Source organism: Ascaphus truei, chromosome 14 (assembly GCF_040206685.1).
Source record: "Ascaphus truei isolate aAscTru1 chromosome 14, aAscTru1.hap1, whole genome shotgun sequence".
NCBI lineage: Eukaryota > Metazoa > Chordata > Amphibia > Anura > Ascaphidae > Ascaphus > Ascaphus truei.
This window is the reverse complement of record NC_134496.1, coordinates 30,188,565-30,207,088: the sequence shown is the minus strand read 5'-3', so window position 1 is coordinate 30,207,088 and position 18,524 is coordinate 30,188,565. Positions and strand designations below refer to the sequence as shown.

Below are 18,524 nucleotides of genomic sequence, written 5' to 3'. Positions count from 1 at the left end.
TGTACACAATAAACAAGATGTGTAGTCTTTAATTATGTATAGTAACTGTGCAGATCAACAATAAAAGTTAGGATTCATATAAAGGCAAGTTTATAGATATCTTAAAATATAGCCTTACAAAGTAAATATAAAATAATATACAGAATGTACTTTGAAGGGACTTTAGAAAAAACATGTAAAAGATAATGGCTAAGATAATATAGTATTGCTTGACAGGAATAAGGAGGAGGCTAGTTTGGATTTGACAACAATCTTGAATTTGTCATTTAGCCAACTGCAAATTATCGTAGGCTGAATTACAATAAAAGAAATTACTAGTCTAGAAAAAGTGGAATAAAGAAGGTTGGTGCTGTCCCTGCCGAAGCAAAAGCATGAAGGTTTATAAATGAATCACAATGCACGTCTGTCACTCTTGTACTTCTATGCTGACATTTAAAATCCAAGATGGCAGCATCTTCACTTCTTTCAAGTTTGCAATATCATTTTTCAATGAATATTTGAGATATGGTATATTGAGAATATTTGAGATATGGTATATTGAGAACTTTTACGTCTCAGGAAATAATAATTTAATGAAATGGCATAAATAAAGTAAACCATTCATCAAAAGTCTAAATTATTCCTTTTTTAATCTAATTATGTTTTATCATAGGGCATTGCAGAGACATTTTTTCGTTGAGTATAAATGGTTAATATCAATTATTTTTTAATAACGTTTATTTTGTGATTCATTGTAAAATGAAATAGCGTAATATGTGTAGTTTTCTAGAAAATTATTTTAAATCTTAATATTTTTTGTAATAAGTACTCTGTCTAATGGTGTTTCAGGGCATTCAAATATGGCTTATGTAAAAGTGGGCTTTACCTGATAAAATCTGTTTAAAACAACTGATTCCTCATTGTAACAACAGAATACCAGCATAAAGTATTAGAGCTAAACTTGATGAAAAATTAAACAAAGTATGGCTTTTGTTAAATATGCAATAATGCTGTTTTGTAGCCAATTTGATGCAAATATTGCCGGACTCTGAAGTGAAGCAGTGAAGTGAAGTGAAGCAGTACTGCAAGAACTGGAAGATGAGCTTGGGAAGATTAAATAGGATTTGGTTGGCCCAAGACTTAGACTTAGGCCCTAAGTGAAGTACAATAAGAAGAAATGATCAATGCCTCACTGGGGCATATTCTAGTAGCTGTGATTTGTGCATTCCCAAGTGGAAAGCACCCGTTCCGCTGAGATTTGTAGGTTTTGGAATTTGGTAAGACTTTTTTGCATGGCCAAAAAGGCTGAAACAGGCCTGAATTGTTGGAGAGAGATTGGAGCCTATTCAGGTAGCTTCGATAAAATCAAACTCAAACGGTTTGGCATGACCTACCTCATGGTCTGACGTTTGTGTTATCACGGTATTCAGAAAGAGTTATCGCAATTCACATACCGTTCGGTAGGAAAATGCCAAACCGATCGACTTAGCAGTGTTTTTAGCTGTCTTTTTTTTTTCAAAGTTCTGCCTGTGTGATCTGTCTGCAGTCTGTAAGGAAAGGGGGAAGGGGGGGTGGGAAAGGGAAATGGAGGGAGAAGAGGGAAGGAGAAAAGGGGGGGAGGGAGGGGGAGAAAAGGAAAAGGGGGGGGGGTGAAGGAAATGGGGAGGGGAAGATAGGAGAGGAAATGGAAAAGGTGGATATGGACAAGAAAAAATATATATTATTAATAAAGTATGATGTCATGTAATTCATAACCATAATTGCAAAAAGGTAATCAACAGGGTCATGTGTGGGTCCACATCACAAAAGGTAATCTAACTTTCCATACCAGATACCTCTGGAGAGGCAGGAATTCAAGGAGGAATAGCAAACAATGCTCAACCATATATGGAAACTAAATATAATCAATATATATTGTTTAAGTAAAAACAAAATAATGATGAAATCATAATGGTTGAAATAGAACAGGAAAATGTCCCATAAACAATAGATAGTTTAGACATGTAATGTTCCATAATTAAAAAGACCAAAACGACTCATAGAAATCATATAGGGTTGTATGGGAAAATGATACATATATACATCCCCATCAAGAGGGAATATAACAATAATTGTTTTCCACATTGTGCATGGAATATTCCAACAAACAGCAACATAAGTAAAGCTGAAACAAACCTAATTACTATGTGGAATAACCCCATGTCTAATACTGTAGTAGAAACAGTGTTAGGCTGCGGTCCCAGTCATGTCTGTGACACGCGTGCCCGGCGGGGGGGGGGGGCGGCGCGTGCACCGCGCTAACCGCGATCTGCGGTCTGAGGGGAGAGAGGGAGCTTGCGACGAGAGGGGGCGTGGTCGGGGATTTGCGGGGGCGTGGCCATCACGTCACTCGTCAGGTTCGTCCTCACTAGGTGAACCACCGGTGGGGGCGTGGCCACGCCTCTGTCGCAAGTTTTATTGAGTTTAAAAAATCTTTCAGTACGGCGCGGCTGCACCTTCAGCGGGAAGGTGCGTACTGGGCCCAGCCCCATTGAGGGGCGGTGCTTACACGCACAGCGCACGCCGAGCCGTGCGCTGTGGCAGTGACTGAGACGGCAGCCTTAGGCTGTGGCCAGGGTGACGCTGAGCGGGCACTCACGCTCATGCTGGCCGTGATGAAACACAGTGCAGCAATGTGTGTGGCCAGCGTGAGTGAGCACCGGTGCATGCTCGGCGCTTAGCTGCTTGCCGAAGCGAGCAAAATTGAATTTGCGTTTCGCTGGCGCGTCAGGTGAGTGGTTCGCCCAATGAGGGCGAAACAGCTTTGTGACATCTTGGCCGCGCCCCCGCATGCGTACCTAGCCAGCCACAAATCTCCCGGCCGAGCAGGGAGCGCGACGTCACCGCGCACGAGCGCCAGTTCGCCCTCTCCCAGCCTGGCCGCAGTCTTAGATTTGCCACTAAGGCCCGCTAGGCCCGGGCCGAAAGCGGCAGATTTTGGTTGCAGCAGATTTTCCCTGCATCATGAGTCACATACAGTCCTCAGCTCGCCGCCTCCCCTGAGCCTGGATTGGAGGAGACAGATGAATGGGCGGGGCTACAAGCAACTGTATAGTGTGGGAACAATGTTTCAAGTCTGTCTGAGCCACACTATACAGCTGCTTGTGGAAGGAAAGGTCAGAGAGCAGCAGCCAGGCAACCATTAAGAGCAGCCAGGTAACCATTAAGAGCAGAAGGCAACAGAGCATCCACTAAAGTGAGTGAGGGGAGATTCTGTTTTTTTGGGGGGGGTATTCTGTTGTGGGGTATTCTGTTGGGGTGGTATTCTGTTGGGGGGGATTCTGTTTTTTTGCAGGGGAAGGTCTGTTTCGGGGGGTGGCGATTCTGTTTTGGGGGGGAACAGATTCTGCTTTATGGGGGGGACAGATTGTTTTGTGAGGGGATTCTTTTTTGTGGGGTGGGTTTCTGTTTTGGGGGGTGGGACAGATTCTTTTCTGTCGGTGGGGGGATTCTGTTTTGTGGGGGGCAGGTCCCATTTGGAGGGGGGAATTACGTTTTGTGAGGGGGGCTTCGTTTGGTGTGTGTGTGGGGGGGGGAGAGGAGGGTGCCATTTTGTGTGTGCTAGGGGTGCCATTTTGTGTGTGCTGGAGGTGGGGAAGGTTGTGTTGGAGGGGTATTTTGTGGGTTGAGGAAAGGGGGGTATGTGTACTGGGGAAGGGAGGTTGTGTGTGTGCTGCAGAACCAAAAAAGTACTCTTTACTTACCCAGCTTCCTCAAGTCAGCGGAGGAGGAAGCGCGCAGTGCACTGCAGAAGAAGGGCAGCAGAGGACGGCAGGGCCGCCCTGAGGTGAGAGATGTGTGTGTGCTTACCCAGGTTTCTCAACTGGCCTCGTCATTAATAGAGGGGGGTTGTGTATTGGTGGGAGGGCGGTATTACAATATGTGTATTGAAAAAAAGAAGAAAAATGGGGCGCTAATGTGCAGTACTACAAAGTGTAAACGATACTGCAGTGATTTTCAACCTGGGTTCTGCGACCACCAGGTGGTGAGAACCATTAGGAGGGGGGGAGCTGGCACAACTCCCGTGCTGTCCCAGGACCGATGGTGCGTCGGCACACCACGTAGCTATCTGCTGTCCTTCCTCTCCCTGCAGATGCTGAAAGTCGTGTCAACTTCCGGCTTACATTGGGTAGAGAAAGGGTAAGGCAAGAGCGCAGTCAGTGGTCTGTGACAGTGTCTGTGAGAGTGTCAGTAAGAGTGTCTATGAGAGTGTTAATGTCAGTGAGAGTGTCTGTGTCAGTGTCAGTGTCAGTGTCTGTGTCTGATTTACCAGAAACTGAATATTTAAGTTTGAGTTACATATTGGTTGACAATATACAATAAAGTTGTTCTTTTTTTTCTTTTACAAAAAAATTGTTGTTATGTTAATAAAAAATAAGCAAAAAGGGGAACTTACAAAATGTGAAACTATTGTAACAAAAAAATGCATTGTCAATAAGCATGCTTCACCATGTAAAAATGGAAATGTATAATATGTACAAGAGTGTACTGTAAGGGCTCGTACAGCGTGGCGCTGAGCAGGTGCGCACGCTAACGCTAGACACTTTGCGACAATGCACGTGGCCTGCGTGAGCGCTCGGGCGCGCCTGCTCGTCGCTCACCCGCTTGCCGAGCGAGCAAATCTGAATTGGCCGGTCGCAAGCACGTCACGTGAGCAGTTCGCCCAATGAGGGCGAACCAGCTCTGTGACGTAGAGGCCGCGCCCCAAGACGCGCGCGCACCTAGCCGACCAGGAAAATCAAGGCCGAGCAGGGCGCAGCGCTGGAGCGCCAGCGCACCTCTACCCACCCTGGACGAGGCCCTAGTGCCCTAATAAAAAGATTTTTTTTAAGTGTCTGTGAGCTTGTGTGTGAGCCTGTGTGTGTGTGTCAGAGTAAGTGTGTGTGTCAGAGTAAGTGCATGTGTGTGCGTGTGTGTGTAAGTGAGACGAAAGATTTAGGGGCTGCGAAAAAGTATGGGCCTAAAGGTGATAGATTACCCTGGATAGGGGAAAAAACTGAGGGTCAAATATATGGGATTAACTATAGAGAAAGAATTCCACTGATACAAATCCGGAATACTTTCTATAATCCAATAAGGTGATATGGTAGACAAGAAGCAGAAAGGAACCCTTATGCAAGCCTTGACCATGTGAATTTATAATGTACTTGTAGAGGATTTAGCATTGAATTGCGGTTGTCTGACCATATATATATTCAAACGCATAGAGATCACCCCTCCAGTACAGCATATAAATTCAGCAACAATTGGAATAATACTCACAGTTGAATGAACAATAATAGTCACTCCCTTGTCAGAACCACAACCACAGGAGTTTCTTCACTTGCAGAGTAAAGGGTCATTGAAGCTAAATTTTCTGTGTGCAAAAAACGTTGAGAGTGGATAACTAATGAATAGTGTAACCCTCTCTCTTTTTTGGCACATTAAAATGGTTTTTATTATCTCCCTTTTGCTTTTTGCTTTTTGTGGTGCAGCGTTTTTTCTGGGCTTTGTGCCTGGTTTATTTCATTGGACCTAAGGGTGGCAAAATTGTAAATCTGCTACTGAGTAGAAATATGAGTTATATTTTGAATACAATTTTGGAAAGTAGAAAGATAGGTGACAGAAGAAGAGGTGGAGGTCATTTATGGTGCTGCTGGTGACTTTGGGGGTGATTAAATCAGTTAAAAGTGGTGCTGTTGGTAATGGTGTGACCCAGCTACAACTAGTACTGAAGGACAATAAACACACAATTCCGGTAAGCTCTAATCCCAGATCCCACCACATATATAGATAGATAGATAGATAGATAGATAGATAGATAGATATCCTGCACTCCAGTGGTGGAGTAGTAGTAGCTGGTGCTAAGGTCATACAAATACACAACATACAGTACAATACCTGAAAGGTAAAGAGACAAAAGCACTCACCAGTTCAGTAATGAAAAAATGTATTAAAGTACACAAATACTTGCACAAAAAGTCCAACGTTTCGATCCCGGAGAGAGATCTTTATCACCACATTTTTTTATTTATATATATATACAGTAGACCTGTCTAAGACATGTGAAAATATATATCAAAAGGAGTGCTACTGAGCGTGGCCAAATGTATACAACAAAATACAAAAATACCTAATGCTACATCCAGTGTGAAAAATATATATAGTTAAATACCTCAATGTCAGTATTCTCATGAGTAAGGGTTATTGAGTTAAACCTTTTGGTTAAAGCGTCATAAGCCTGCAAGCCATGCCAAGGCATGACCAGTAAGCAGGTCCTAACACTACCTATGCACATTCTCATTTACCTCCGCTGGAGGGAGACTGACCTCAGTGGGTCTGTCCACAGAGGAACATGAAAAAAAACATCTATTTAAAAAGTGGGGTGAGTGAGCTTAAACCCCGGGAGGAGGGGTCTCTAACCTCCAAACAACTGGTGCCAGTTGAAAATAAAAATGAATAAACCCACAATCCCAGTACGCTCTAACCCCAGGGAAACTCACTGCGTTCCTGAGAGAGATCTTCCATAAGTTTTCCCAGATCTGAGATCATTGGTTGGCCGGAGAAGGGGGGCAGAGAGACAACAGAGAACTGGCCTTTATTTAGCATGGCAAAGTCGTCCTCCCCCCGTGGTTTTTTGGGCAAGATCAGTGTCAGAACAATGAGTAATTCTTATAGATAATAGGTACAGGAAAATAGACATGTTAAAAACCTAAAGCTAATAAAGAAGGTGTCCCCCCTCTCCTTCCCCTCTTTTCCTATGTATGTATCTGGTCTATTTATGTATCTGTGTTTTTATTAATTGCTGTTAATTTGACCCCATCATTTCTGGTCAAATTTAAAGTTAAATTGGGATCGATTGGTCCATATTTGATATGATGCAGAAACTGCTAGATGTGGTCCTGAATGTTCCCTTTTTATTTTCTGTAGCCCAAATAAAAATTAAGTTGAAATAAAAAGGTTCTGTGCACTTCTGTTGCTCCAATATTTCCTGACTCTCGTCTGTACATATGTTCATCAGAACTTCTTAATTTTATATACATTTCTTATTATTTTCTTCTGCAGATTGATCACCAGATATGGCAACGTTAAAATCCCTAAAGGTCCTTTACTTCTTTCTGTCAATATAGCCTTTTCCTTCTTCTTCTTCTATGCATTCGTCTACAAGCAGAGTTGCATTTTCTGCAGGCCTATACAATCCAAGAACATCATACCAGAGGTCGTTCTGAGCAAAGGAAAAGGTATTATATTTATGGAGACCACTGACAGAATGGAGCTCCCTTCCTTGGTCTTATGTGCCCTCGAGTCAGCAGCCCGTGTGTACCATGATAGGCCTGTGGCTTTTTTCATGAAAGGTTTGACCAGCATATCCTCGCAAGACGATATGAACAGAATTCGCCAGAGTTTCCCAACCCTCTCGTCTTTCAATAATGTTTACTTCTTCCCTCTGAGAATGCAGGATTTGTTTAACAATACACCTCTTCACCCTTGGTATATGAAGGTAAGACTTCATTCCTAGCACATTCTGTAGAGGTGAGAAAGACATTTGCACATATTGACTAACATGCAGAAATTCCCACACCATGAAAATGCCGACATTGACTGATTTACATTTAAAATAGATTACCAGCCATGTCAAATCACTCTAAAATCTCTTAGGATCCAGATAAACTGAACATTTTTTGAGCTATTGCTCAGTTTGTCTGAGTGGGAGCTCTACCGATCGGGAAGAAGCACTTTTCTATCGAGTTTGGCAAGTTATTGAAGCTTTCTGAATAGCTACACATGCAAACTCGCTAGAAAAGTGCCCAAAACCGTCAATACGTCACTTACTGTATTGAAGTTTACTAAATTGGCCACTGAGTTTCTTTAGCAGTTATATATCCCCAGTGATTGACGTATCTCAGCTCCATGATTTTTTATTTAGTGACATTTGCATCTTCCTGTCATCTGGGGAGAGCTGAAAGTGATGTGCTCTCTATGCCAAATGCAAGATCCTTAATAAAGAAGTTAAAAAGCACGGGTCACAGTACCAATCCTTGACATACTCCAATCACAACTTTAGCCCAACATGAAAAAGTTCTAATTATTACAACTCTATGTTGTGAATCCTTCAACCAGTTTTCAATCCAGGTGCAAATATTTTTACTGAGTCCAATTTGCTTTGTTTTGTACACTAACCTCGTGTGGGACTGTATCAAGAGCCTTTGCAAAATCTAACTAAACCACAGCAACTGCATTACCTTTACATTTTTAAAAAAAAAACCCAGGAAAATGTGAAGCGCTCAGGTTCTTTACTATTATCTGTGTAATTACACAATAGCCAGCAGTTTGGTAAATTACCTGTATGCCAATTGCATTAATATGAACAGAGGCACAGATGGAAGGTAGCCTTAATGGATTAAGTAACCCAGACCACCCTTTGGCTAAGGAACATACTAAATTCAAGAGGGTTGTGATTAATACCTGTATGCCTAAGTAAATATCCTATATACCAATTAATATATTAGGGACCTAGGCAGAAATATACAGTAGCCATAATAGGATTAGGTGCCAACAGTTCCTTTGACTATGATAATTACTAGGTACAGACAGGGTATGAATGTATAACCCATTTGCCAAATGATTTAGGGAGGGCAGACACAGGAATATATAATGGCCTTAGGGTCATAAAAGAAAAAAAAAACAGCCACCCTCTTGCTACAGTAGGTGTCACTAGAATCAAGAGAGTTGTGGTTGCTGCCACTCACGAACTGGACAGGTAGCTGTGTGGTACTAAATAGTTGTAGTAGCTAGCATTACCAACCCAAGTGAGAGTCTGATCTAGGATGCATAACAAATCACGAAACTTTCCCTCTCTGCCCCTTGCTGAGCTGCAAATCACTTCCTGGTTATGACATCATTGTGTCATGATGCCCTACAGTACATGTTTCACTCACAAATGGAGCTTCGTCAGAGGTGGAGTAACAGATTGTAAGGAGAACTGGCCTTAAGTAATTTCTCATTGGTTGCAACTGTTAGAACTACTTAACTGACATAAGTCTAAAACATATACCATAATGTCACAGAACCACAGGAGCAATATAGGTGAATATTAGTGAAAAATATAGGTGAATATTAGTGAAAAATAGTGCTTAATTCACGTTAAAAGGTGCATCAAATATGTGATAGTGAAGTGAAAAATAAAATAAATATCCAAATACAAACAAACAGCTCAAACCCTATTGTAGATTGCTTTCTCAATCCATGTGTTTCTCAAGTGTCCAGGTGTTTTGGGGAGCGCAGGTATATGTGGAGAAAAAACATACAAACAATGGTGCAATATGTTTTTGGTGATTCTAAGTAGATTTCTCCTAAATCCAACTAAATTAGTACTCACAAATTTCTTAATCTTCTAGTGTATGTAAAGGTATCTTTGCGGTGCTGTACCAAATGATATTAACAGGTATAGGAACCTTTGTGGTTTGGGATAAAAAGGCCAGAAATAGTGTAGACTGATTAAAACTTTATATAAAGTAACTATATAGTAAAACACACTCACATAGTGTGTTAGGATCCCCGGATGATAGACAGGAGGAAGGTCTGTAGACAAGAAGGCAGCACTGTGTGTAGCATCCCACTCAGCAGTGACCGGATTCACTCTACGCGTTTCACCTTTAGCAAGGTTTCATCAGGAGTGTCTTTGATTGGTTGTAATGTCTTTAAATACCCTACTCAGTCAGTTCATTGGTGACTGCAGGCATATTGGAAACTAAATGTCTAGATAGACCATAAAGTAACGATTAATGTGTTACTATCGTGATACTATGATGCTATAGTTAATAGTGAAATAACACAGAGACCGATACAATATTAAATTCTCTGTGCAAAAATGATAAAAATACAATAAAATACAATAAAATACTATAATAAAATATTAAAATAGCTAAAACTCTAATAATAATTATGATATTTCCACATCTGTAATAGACAATAGAATAGAGACGGAGGTTAGAAGACTTTAGTAAATTTATATATAAAAAAATATATATAATTAACTGAACACTGGGACTAGACAAAATTAGGCACATATTTGACTCCTATCTTCCTTAAAGGAATAAACTCAGGCATGGGCGTCCGCAGAAATTTTTTCAGGGGGGGGGCATAATTTTAACGGCCAGTGCCCGGCATAAAAGTGGTGGTGAGTGCATTTTCAAGCAAATTTGAGAAAGCAGGTTAATAAAGCAACTGTGAAAGTGTAGTTATGACATCAAAAAAGAGCAGCTACTCAGGGTTGCCGGATCTGGTGGGTGCCTGTAGAACTTGCCATGTCACTCTGGCACTTAAGTGCAGAAAGTCTTCTGCGTTAGGGGGAATTCCGCTTTCTCCCGTGTGAAGCTTGAGAGTCAGATCTGGAAGAAAGCAGTATAGGTTATTTTGGTGTAGGTACAGTATAGGTACATGTATAGGTACAGTTAAGATATATAGGGTAAATAAGATATCCAGATCCAGAGTGTGAGACATAGAGAGCGAGATAGGATGACAGAGAGAGTGAGGCAGGGTGACAGAGAGAGTGAGGCAGCATGACAGAGAGAGGGAGGCAGGGTGACAGAGAGAGCGAGGCAGGATGACAGAGAGAGGGAGGCAGGGTGACAGAGAGAGCGAGGCAGGGTGACAGAGAGCGCAAGGCAGGGTGACAGAGAGCGCAAGGCAGGGTGACAGAGAGAGGGAGAGAGGGAGACAGGGGGGGGGGGACCAGGGGAGACATAGGGGGAGGTCCAGGGGAGGCTGTGGGGGGCCAGAGAAGGTCCAGGAGAGGTCGTCGGCGGACCAGGGGAGGTCTTGGGGGGACCAGGGGAGGCCGTGGGGGGACCAGGGGAGGTCTTGGGGGGACCAGGGGAGGCCGTGGGGGGACCTCTGGAGGCCATGGTGGGACCAGGGAAGGTCTTGGGGGGACAAGGGGAGGCTTTGGGGGGGACCAGGGGAGGACGTGTGGGGACCATGGGAGGCCATGGGGGGACCAGGGGAGGTCTTGGGGGGACCAGGGGAGGTCTTGGGGGGACCAGGGGAGGCCGTGGGGGGACCAGGGGAGGCCGTGGGGGGACCAGGGGAGGCCATGGGGGGACCAGGGGAGGCCGTTGCAGGACCAGGGGAGGCCGTGGGGGGGACCTCTGGAGGCCATGGGGGGACCTCTGGAGGCCATGGTGGGACCAGGGGAGGTCTTGGAGGGACATGGGGAGGCTGTGGGGGACCATGGGAGGCCATGTGGGGACCAGGGGAGGCCGTGGGAGGACCAGGGGAGGCCGTGGGGGGACCAGGGGAGGCCGTGGGGGGACCAGGGGAGGCTGTGGGGGGACCAGGGGAGGCCGTGGGGAGACCAGGGGAGGCCAGTGAGGGGGCCAAAGGAGGCCAGGGGAGAAGCATGGGAGGACATGGGACATTGCTTACCTGCTCTAGAAGAAATGGCGGCTTAACAGCTCAGAGCCTGGCTGCGAGCCAAAAAAAAAAATCCTGGCAAAGCGCCAGCCAATCAGGTTGGGTGGGGAGTCCGGCAGGGGAATTGTTTTTGAGACTTCATTGTGCACGGCCAGGACTGCGAGTGATCCCCCCCCCTGCGGACGCCCATGCACTCAGGTCAAAGTCAATATTCAGACTGGCAGGTGACATAGTAATTCCTAGCCTTGCCTAATTGGTAATTCCAAAATGACTCTTTTTATTAAGTCAATATTTCAGTCCCCGCCTCTCAAATGTGGCATGTCCTGTTCAATCCCTTTATATATTAACCCCTTAGGGTCAGCATTGTGGACCGTAAGGAAGTGTTTAGACACGCTATGTGTAACCAACTTTCTTTTTATATTTCCAAAGTGTTCTAAAATCCTTGTTCGTATTGGATGGATGGTCTTCCTCACATACTGTAGACCACATGAACATTCCAGGAGATACACTACAAATTTAGATCTACAATTTATATGTCTATTAATTTTGTAATTTTTTCCAGTTGCATTGGATTTAAAGTGATTCCCTGGAATGGAACTATAGCCACAAGCTGTGCAATTTTTGCAATTGAAAAATCCATTAGGAAGATCTAACCACCCAGGGATAATAGTTTATTTTTTATTTTTTAGGGCACTCGGAGCTAATCTATTTTTAATATTGGGAGCCTTCCTAAATAGGACTTGTGCTGTATCTGAAATTTGACCTCCAAAAATGGGGTAATTTTTCAACAAATGCCAGTGTTGATTGAGGATGTGTTTTATTTTTCATGCTTCTTTATTATATTGTGTTATAAATGGCATCTCAAAGTTCTTTTTGGTCTGGATTTTGTTCGGAGTAAGGATCGAGTCTCTTGTTAAAGATATAGTTTTATTTCGAGCCTCTTATATATTAGTTTTTTTATATTTCCTTTCTATAAATGTATTAGTGAGAATATTGGATTGTTCTAAGAAGACATTATTCTCAGTACAGTTCCTTTTCAATTGTCTGTACTGGCCGAGGGGAATATTTTCAATCCAGTTTTTTCTGGTGGCAGTTTGACTCTAGTCTTAGAGCTGTGGTGAGCGCATAGGAACAAACAAATAAAGATACATAAATGAGTATAACTTGTAAACTAATCAGTCATAAAACCTTGCACACGGGAAATATCAGGGTGATGTGGAATAAATAAAATAAAGCTGATAACAGCTCTACTCACACGGGCAAGTGTGAGCAAATCCTATCACAGTATCTTTCAGCTCTTTCCTGCAAACCATCCCTTTAACCTCTAGGGTCAGCTTGTGGGGGTAGAGTGATGTCTGAGGGAAGCTGTCACAAGTCAATCCCTCTTTTGTTGCTCAAGAATAAGGGCGACATCCACATATGCTCATATAAAAAGCAATACTTTATTAAACCAAAAAGGTACGTATACAAAACTTGAATGTATTTTTATTAATAGTGTGCGGGAGAAAGGGGTCTCCTGAGCTAGGGTGACCAGTCGTCCCGGTTTTGTCGGGACAGTCCCGGTTTTTCGTGTGCTGTCCCGGTTGCCGGTCTGTCCCGGAAATGTCCCGGGTTATCCTCCATGTTCCCGTTTTTTTTTAATGTGTCGGTGGCGGGGCGCGGGGGCGACGGGGAGGATTCAGCAGCCCGGCCGGTGCTCCCCCGTCACTCGACACCCCCTTCCTCCAGCTCCCCGGCCCCGGCTCGCTCTCCTTCCCCCCTCGGCTCGCTCTCCATCCCCCCCAGTGCCGCTCACAGCAGCTCGCGGCACTTCCTGTGCCTGCTGCTAGTGAGCGTGGGCCGTAGGGGATTGGTCAAGGTAGAAGGGGGCTGGCCTTGGCTCCCCTGGCACTCTGGCCCTACCTCTGGCACCAGGCACCCTGGCTCTCCCTCCCTCCGGCACCCGGTCCTCGGCTCGCTCTCCCCCCGGCTCTCCCTCCCTCCGACACCCCGACTCTCCCTCCGGCACCCGGTCCCCGGCTCATCTCCACCCCCCCCCCCCAGAGCCTGCTCACAGCAACTCACGGCACTTCCTGTGCCTTCTGCTACTGAGCGCGTGCCTGCCGCCGAACCTGCAGCTGCCTAAGGTAGGCAAATGGAGGGAGAGATGGAAGATGTAGGGGGGGGAGAGATGGAAGATATAGGGGGGGGGGAGATCTGGAAGATTCAGGGGGGGGAGAGATGGAAGATGAGGGGGCGGAGAGCTGGAAGATGAAGGGGGGAGAGCTGGAAGATGCAGGAGGGGGGAGAGCTGGAAGATGCAGGGGGGAGAGCTGGAAGATGCAGTAGAGGGAGAGCTGGAAGATGCAGGGGGAGAGCTGGCCTCCTAAAGTGTCCCTGGCCCCCTAACTCCAACCCAAGTGTCCCTGGCCCCCTCCCTCCCACCCACCCAAGTGTCCCTGGCCCCCAAGAGTCCCTGGCCCCCTCCCTCCCACCCAAGTGTCCCTGGCCCCCTCCCTCCCACCCACCCAAGTGTCCCTGGCCCCCTCCCTCCCACCCACCGAAGTGTCCCTGACCCCCCCCCCCATCTCCCACCCAAGTGTCCCTGGCCACCCCTCCAGTCACTCACATCCGTCGTTGCCTGTAATTCACTTTTTGTGTCTGTGTGCGTATAGGGGAGAGCGAGTGTGTGTGTGTGTATCTGTGTGTATCTGTATCAGTGTGTGTGTGTGTGTCTGTGTGTGAATAAGTGTCTGTGTGTATCAGTATCAGTGTAAGTGTGTGTGTATCAGTGTCTGTGTGTGTTTATCAGTGTTTGTGTGTGTGTGTGTGTGTGTGTGTGTGTGTGTAGTAGTGTCTCTGTGTGTGTAGCAGTGTCTCTGTGTGTGTAGCAGTGTCTCTGTGTGTGTAGCAGTGTCTCTGTGTGTGTAGCAGTATGTGTGTGTGTGTGTGTGTGTAGCAGTGTCTGTGTGGCTGCGTGTGTGTCAGTGGCTGGGTGTGTGTGTCAGTGGCTGTGTGTGTATCAGTGGCTGTGTGTGTGTGTGTGTATGTGTGTGTATATCAGTGGCTGTGTGTGTGTCTTTTGCAGGCCCTATAGGCCAGTATAGGCGATAACATTTTTAGTGGGTCACGAAAAAGAAGTTAAAAAAAAAGTTTGGGAAACCCTGCCCTAAACGATCACCCACTTCCTGAGTAGAGAAAAGAGCTTTCCAACTGCTGAAGCAGGATCCAGGTAGAAGTGAAAAAATAGCAGACTACAGTAAAAATGATACGAATACAAAATCTTTAATCACAAGACATGTAAACAGAGGTAAACCTCCTATGCGTTTTGTAAACCTCTCCTGCCCCCTCACCCCCCCTCTACTCCCCCTCCTCCTCCACCCCTCTCTCTATTCCCCCTCTCTACCCCCTCTCTTCTCCACCCTTTCCACCACACATCACCCCCTCATCTCCATTCCCATCACCCCCCTCATCTCGTCCCCTCCCACCCCAACTCCTCTCCACCCCTCTCTCTCCTCTCCAACACACTTCCCTCTCCTTCCTCCCTCTCCACCCCCATCTTCTCCCTCCCTCTCCTCCCCCCTCTTCTTCCTCCTCTCCGATCCTCCCCCCTCTCCAACCCCTTTTCTCCACCTGACCTTCTCCTCACTCCCGTCCCTTCCTCTCTCCACCCCCTTCTCCTCTCCCCTTCCCCCTCTCCTACCTCCCCTCCCCCTCTCCTCACCTATGCACCCCCTCTCCTCTCCTCCCCTCTCATTCCCCCTCTCATTCCCCCTCTCCTGCCCCTACCTCTCCTCTCTACCCCCCTCCCCAGCTCCTCCACACCCCCTCCCCATCTCCTCCCCCTCTCCACCCCTCCCCTCCTCCCTCACCTGTCCTCCCCCCTCCCCACCTCCCCTCTCGACGCCCCTCTACTCCACCTCTCATTTCCACCCCCTCTCCCCACCCTCTCTCCTCCCCCTCCTCCCCTTCTCCCCCTTCCCCACTACCCACTTTCCTCAACCCTCCCCTCCTTCCTCTCCCCTTCTCCCACCTTTCCTACCCCCATCTCCCCTCCCTCCTCTCCCCCTCAGCCACCCTCTTCTCTCCCCCTCTCCTCCCCCTCTTCTCTCCCCCTCTCCTCCCCCTCTACTCTCCTCCTCACCCCTCTCCTATCCTACTCTCCACCCCACTCCCCCATCTCCCCCCTCTCCTGTGCAACAACATGAATATGAATTTTGCTTACAATCTAATTGACTGTCCTGCTTAATGTTCTCTCGAAAATAAATGATTAATGTATAATTAAAATGTACAACTTATAAGGTTCCATCATACAGTACAGTATAAACAATTATGTCCATTTACAGTGTGTGGGATAGTTCCTTTAACAAGTCTTATAGTTATTGGCTAAATAAGATATAGGGGCAAGTCAGACAGTAACTATGCCAGCACTGTAAACCCAGACACTGCATTTCATTGAACACCGACATACAGTATGGGTGACACACTTGTATTAACTGCTCCAAGGTAAGCTGTTCTAATATTACTATGTATATATAATTATGTTGGTCCTGTTTTGTTCTGTAATTATTTTTCTGTTTTTGACATTTTTTAAATCTATTTTCTTGTAATTCAGCAATTACACCCTTCTTACACTTTTTACCACAAGCCAGTACATTTTCACCTCAATACTTTTTAAAAACACATTGTCAGCCTTTTCCACCTTTTCCAAGTGTAAATTTCACAGTATTCTATTTAAAAAAAAAAATAATAATCTGATTATTTCTTAATTGATTCCCCCACTTTTGGAACACTTTTATTGCTGACACTTCTGCATGTTTAGTAATATTCAGCAGTGAAGAGGTTAAACATTTTTTCTACTTTAAATGTATTCTTTATTTATTTATTTGTATGCACTTTTTGGTCTTTCTTGATGGGTAATCCCGATTTTCTTTTGGTGTCCCAGGGAAGTGCCCAGCCAGACCGTCCCTTAATCCAGCACTGCTCGTTTGCTTGTTCCCAGGGGCTAAAATAGCACATTATCCCTTTCCTTTTCTAGCAAGGCAGCTTTGAAACATTGGTTACTTCTCCCGCTGGTGCGTTGTATATATTCCGCTGCAATGTGCCAGCAAGTGTAATAATGTTGGCCACATCTGTACTGTAGATCAGGGGTGCACAAAGTGGGGGGCGCTAGATTTTCTGGGGGGAGGGCACGGCTGTTACAGAGGCCACGTGCTTCCCCGAAAGCATTTAAAATAAATGCTGGGGGTCGCGTGAGGCCTCTGTAACCTCTTAATTCACCTTGGTTCCAACTACGCGTCTCCATGGCAATGGGGTCTTGTGACATCCCATTGCCATGGCAACATGACGCCACATGACCCCGCAATGTCATTTGACGCCGGAGCCATGCGGGGGGGGGGGGGGGGGAAAGGGGGGTGCGTGAGCCGAGGGGAGAGGAGAAAGGGGGGCGCATGAAGGTAAGTTAGCGCACGCCTGCTGTAGATTACTGTGCCTGAAAACCTCACATCACAAGGAAGCCACACATACACCTACAGAATAAATAGCATTGTCAGCGAACTTTTTTTTTAAAAGTATGATTCTTGTGATTGAAAGCTCTACTGTTCAAAAGGGTACTACATTAGTTCATTATTAAAATATAGTTACAGTATATAGAGAGAGGGAGGGGAGAGAAGGACGGAAGAGGTACATCATTTCATGTACTAAAAAAAATTATTCCAATATTTTTTGAATCCTTCACCTTTAATTTGATCATTTTAATTATTTGTTAATTATTTCCTGAACATAGCACAGTTTTATTTGTTAAAAATTCTGTATTCTTATATTTCATAGTAAATCACAGCAGATCCGACCAATTTTTCAGCCAAAAGAATTTATGTTTTATGACTAAACTCAGGTGGCGAGTGGGCGTATGGGTTTTTTTTTAATTCATGTAAGCTATTAAAAAACAGTGTCTCTTTTCTGCACCTACTGTATATGGGCTTATTTTTGTAGCTCCGAAGTTGTCCTTGCCAAACCGAATGGTTTGGGCATGTTCAAACGAAGCAGAATAAAATGTGGGGGGGAAAAAAACAGTGTTCTCTATTGCAAATCACATAACCAACCGGTTTAACAGCTACAGTAATTTGCCCGGATTGTATTTGCTTAGAGGCGGAATTACCAGACATGCTGCCGACTCCATCTCCAGCCTGTTTTATGGGTTTGTTCTCTCAGCCAAACCCATATTTCAGGCCACTCTTTACATGGTGTTAAAAAAAGTGAAGTTTTTAATGTAGTTTGCATACACTATAATAGCAATTTAGGGCAAAAAATGTGCGTTTGAGCCTTTTTTTGACAACCCGATCAGATTGACAGACAAGAGTTAAACCACTTGTAAAAAAAGCCATTTAGACCTAGTTTGGACATGTGATAAGGGCTTACAGAATAGCAAAGCGTGCCAATCCGCTTATAAAGGGAACTTTAGAAGCATTTTGCCACACTTTGGAGCTATTAGAATAGGCGCCATAATATGTTTCTCACTTACTGCCTTCTGTGGCAATTCGTTTGCCATTAGTATCCATCAAAACCCCTCACACCACACTTTAATTTCCAGTGTAAAAATACACCCTTCTAACAGCAGCGGCAAGTAATGAGTTAAAAACATTTCATTAAGGTGTAGTCCTACCTTGAACCAAATTAAACTAAGACGAGTGGTCTGCTTAATACTGTAGGTTTAAACGAGATGATTTAAAAAAAGATAATGAAGAGAAATAATGAGCTTAAAAGCAAAGAATTACAAAGGAAAAAAGGAAAAGTGCTGTTTTTGAGACATTACTGTAGCAAGAATGGTGAATTTTCAGGCTGCATAAGGAAATCACTGAATCTTGTGACGTGAGTCATTATTTCATGTGCTCTCAGGCTGAAACGCGTAAGAGAATTCGCTTGCACCCTGTGAGAATAAAGCTTTTTCTATATTCACACATCAGCCTTCATTGATTCATTGTGGCTGTGCGGCGATCATACCCCCCTTGGGAGGATTTCTGCAGCGCTGTCTACGTCGCCTGCACGCCGAGCTGCTGGAGATCACTTGCTGTTCCTGTGGATGAACCGGAAGCCTTGCTGATGCCGCCGGTCAGGTGACCACCCACCGCGCCGGA

At 45.1% G+C, this 18,524-nt stretch overlaps 2 protein-coding genes across 2 annotated transcripts in view; both read left to right on the top strand.

The window, feature by feature from the left end:
* The first annotated feature begins 2,367 nt into the window (after positions 1-2,367).
* The window catches only part of LOC142465886 (alpha-1,4-N-acetylglucosaminyltransferase-like), a 100,511-nt gene continuing 84,354 nt past the window's right edge, over positions 2,368-18,524 (top strand). The window contains exon 1 of the mRNA XM_075570296.1: positions 2,368-3,174. The gene's annotated coding sequence lies outside the window, so the exon portion shown is untranslated. The remainder of the gene's footprint in view (positions 3,175-18,524) is intronic.
* Positions 3,113-18,524, top strand: part of LOC142465885 (alpha-1,4-N-acetylglucosaminyltransferase-like) — a 61,598-nt gene continuing 46,186 nt past the window's right edge. The window contains exons 1-3 of the mRNA XM_075570294.1: positions 3,113-3,214; positions 3,727-3,805; positions 7,063-7,498. The gene's annotated coding sequence lies outside the window, so the exon portion shown is untranslated. The remainder of the gene's footprint in view (positions 3,215-3,726; positions 3,806-7,062; positions 7,499-18,524) is intronic.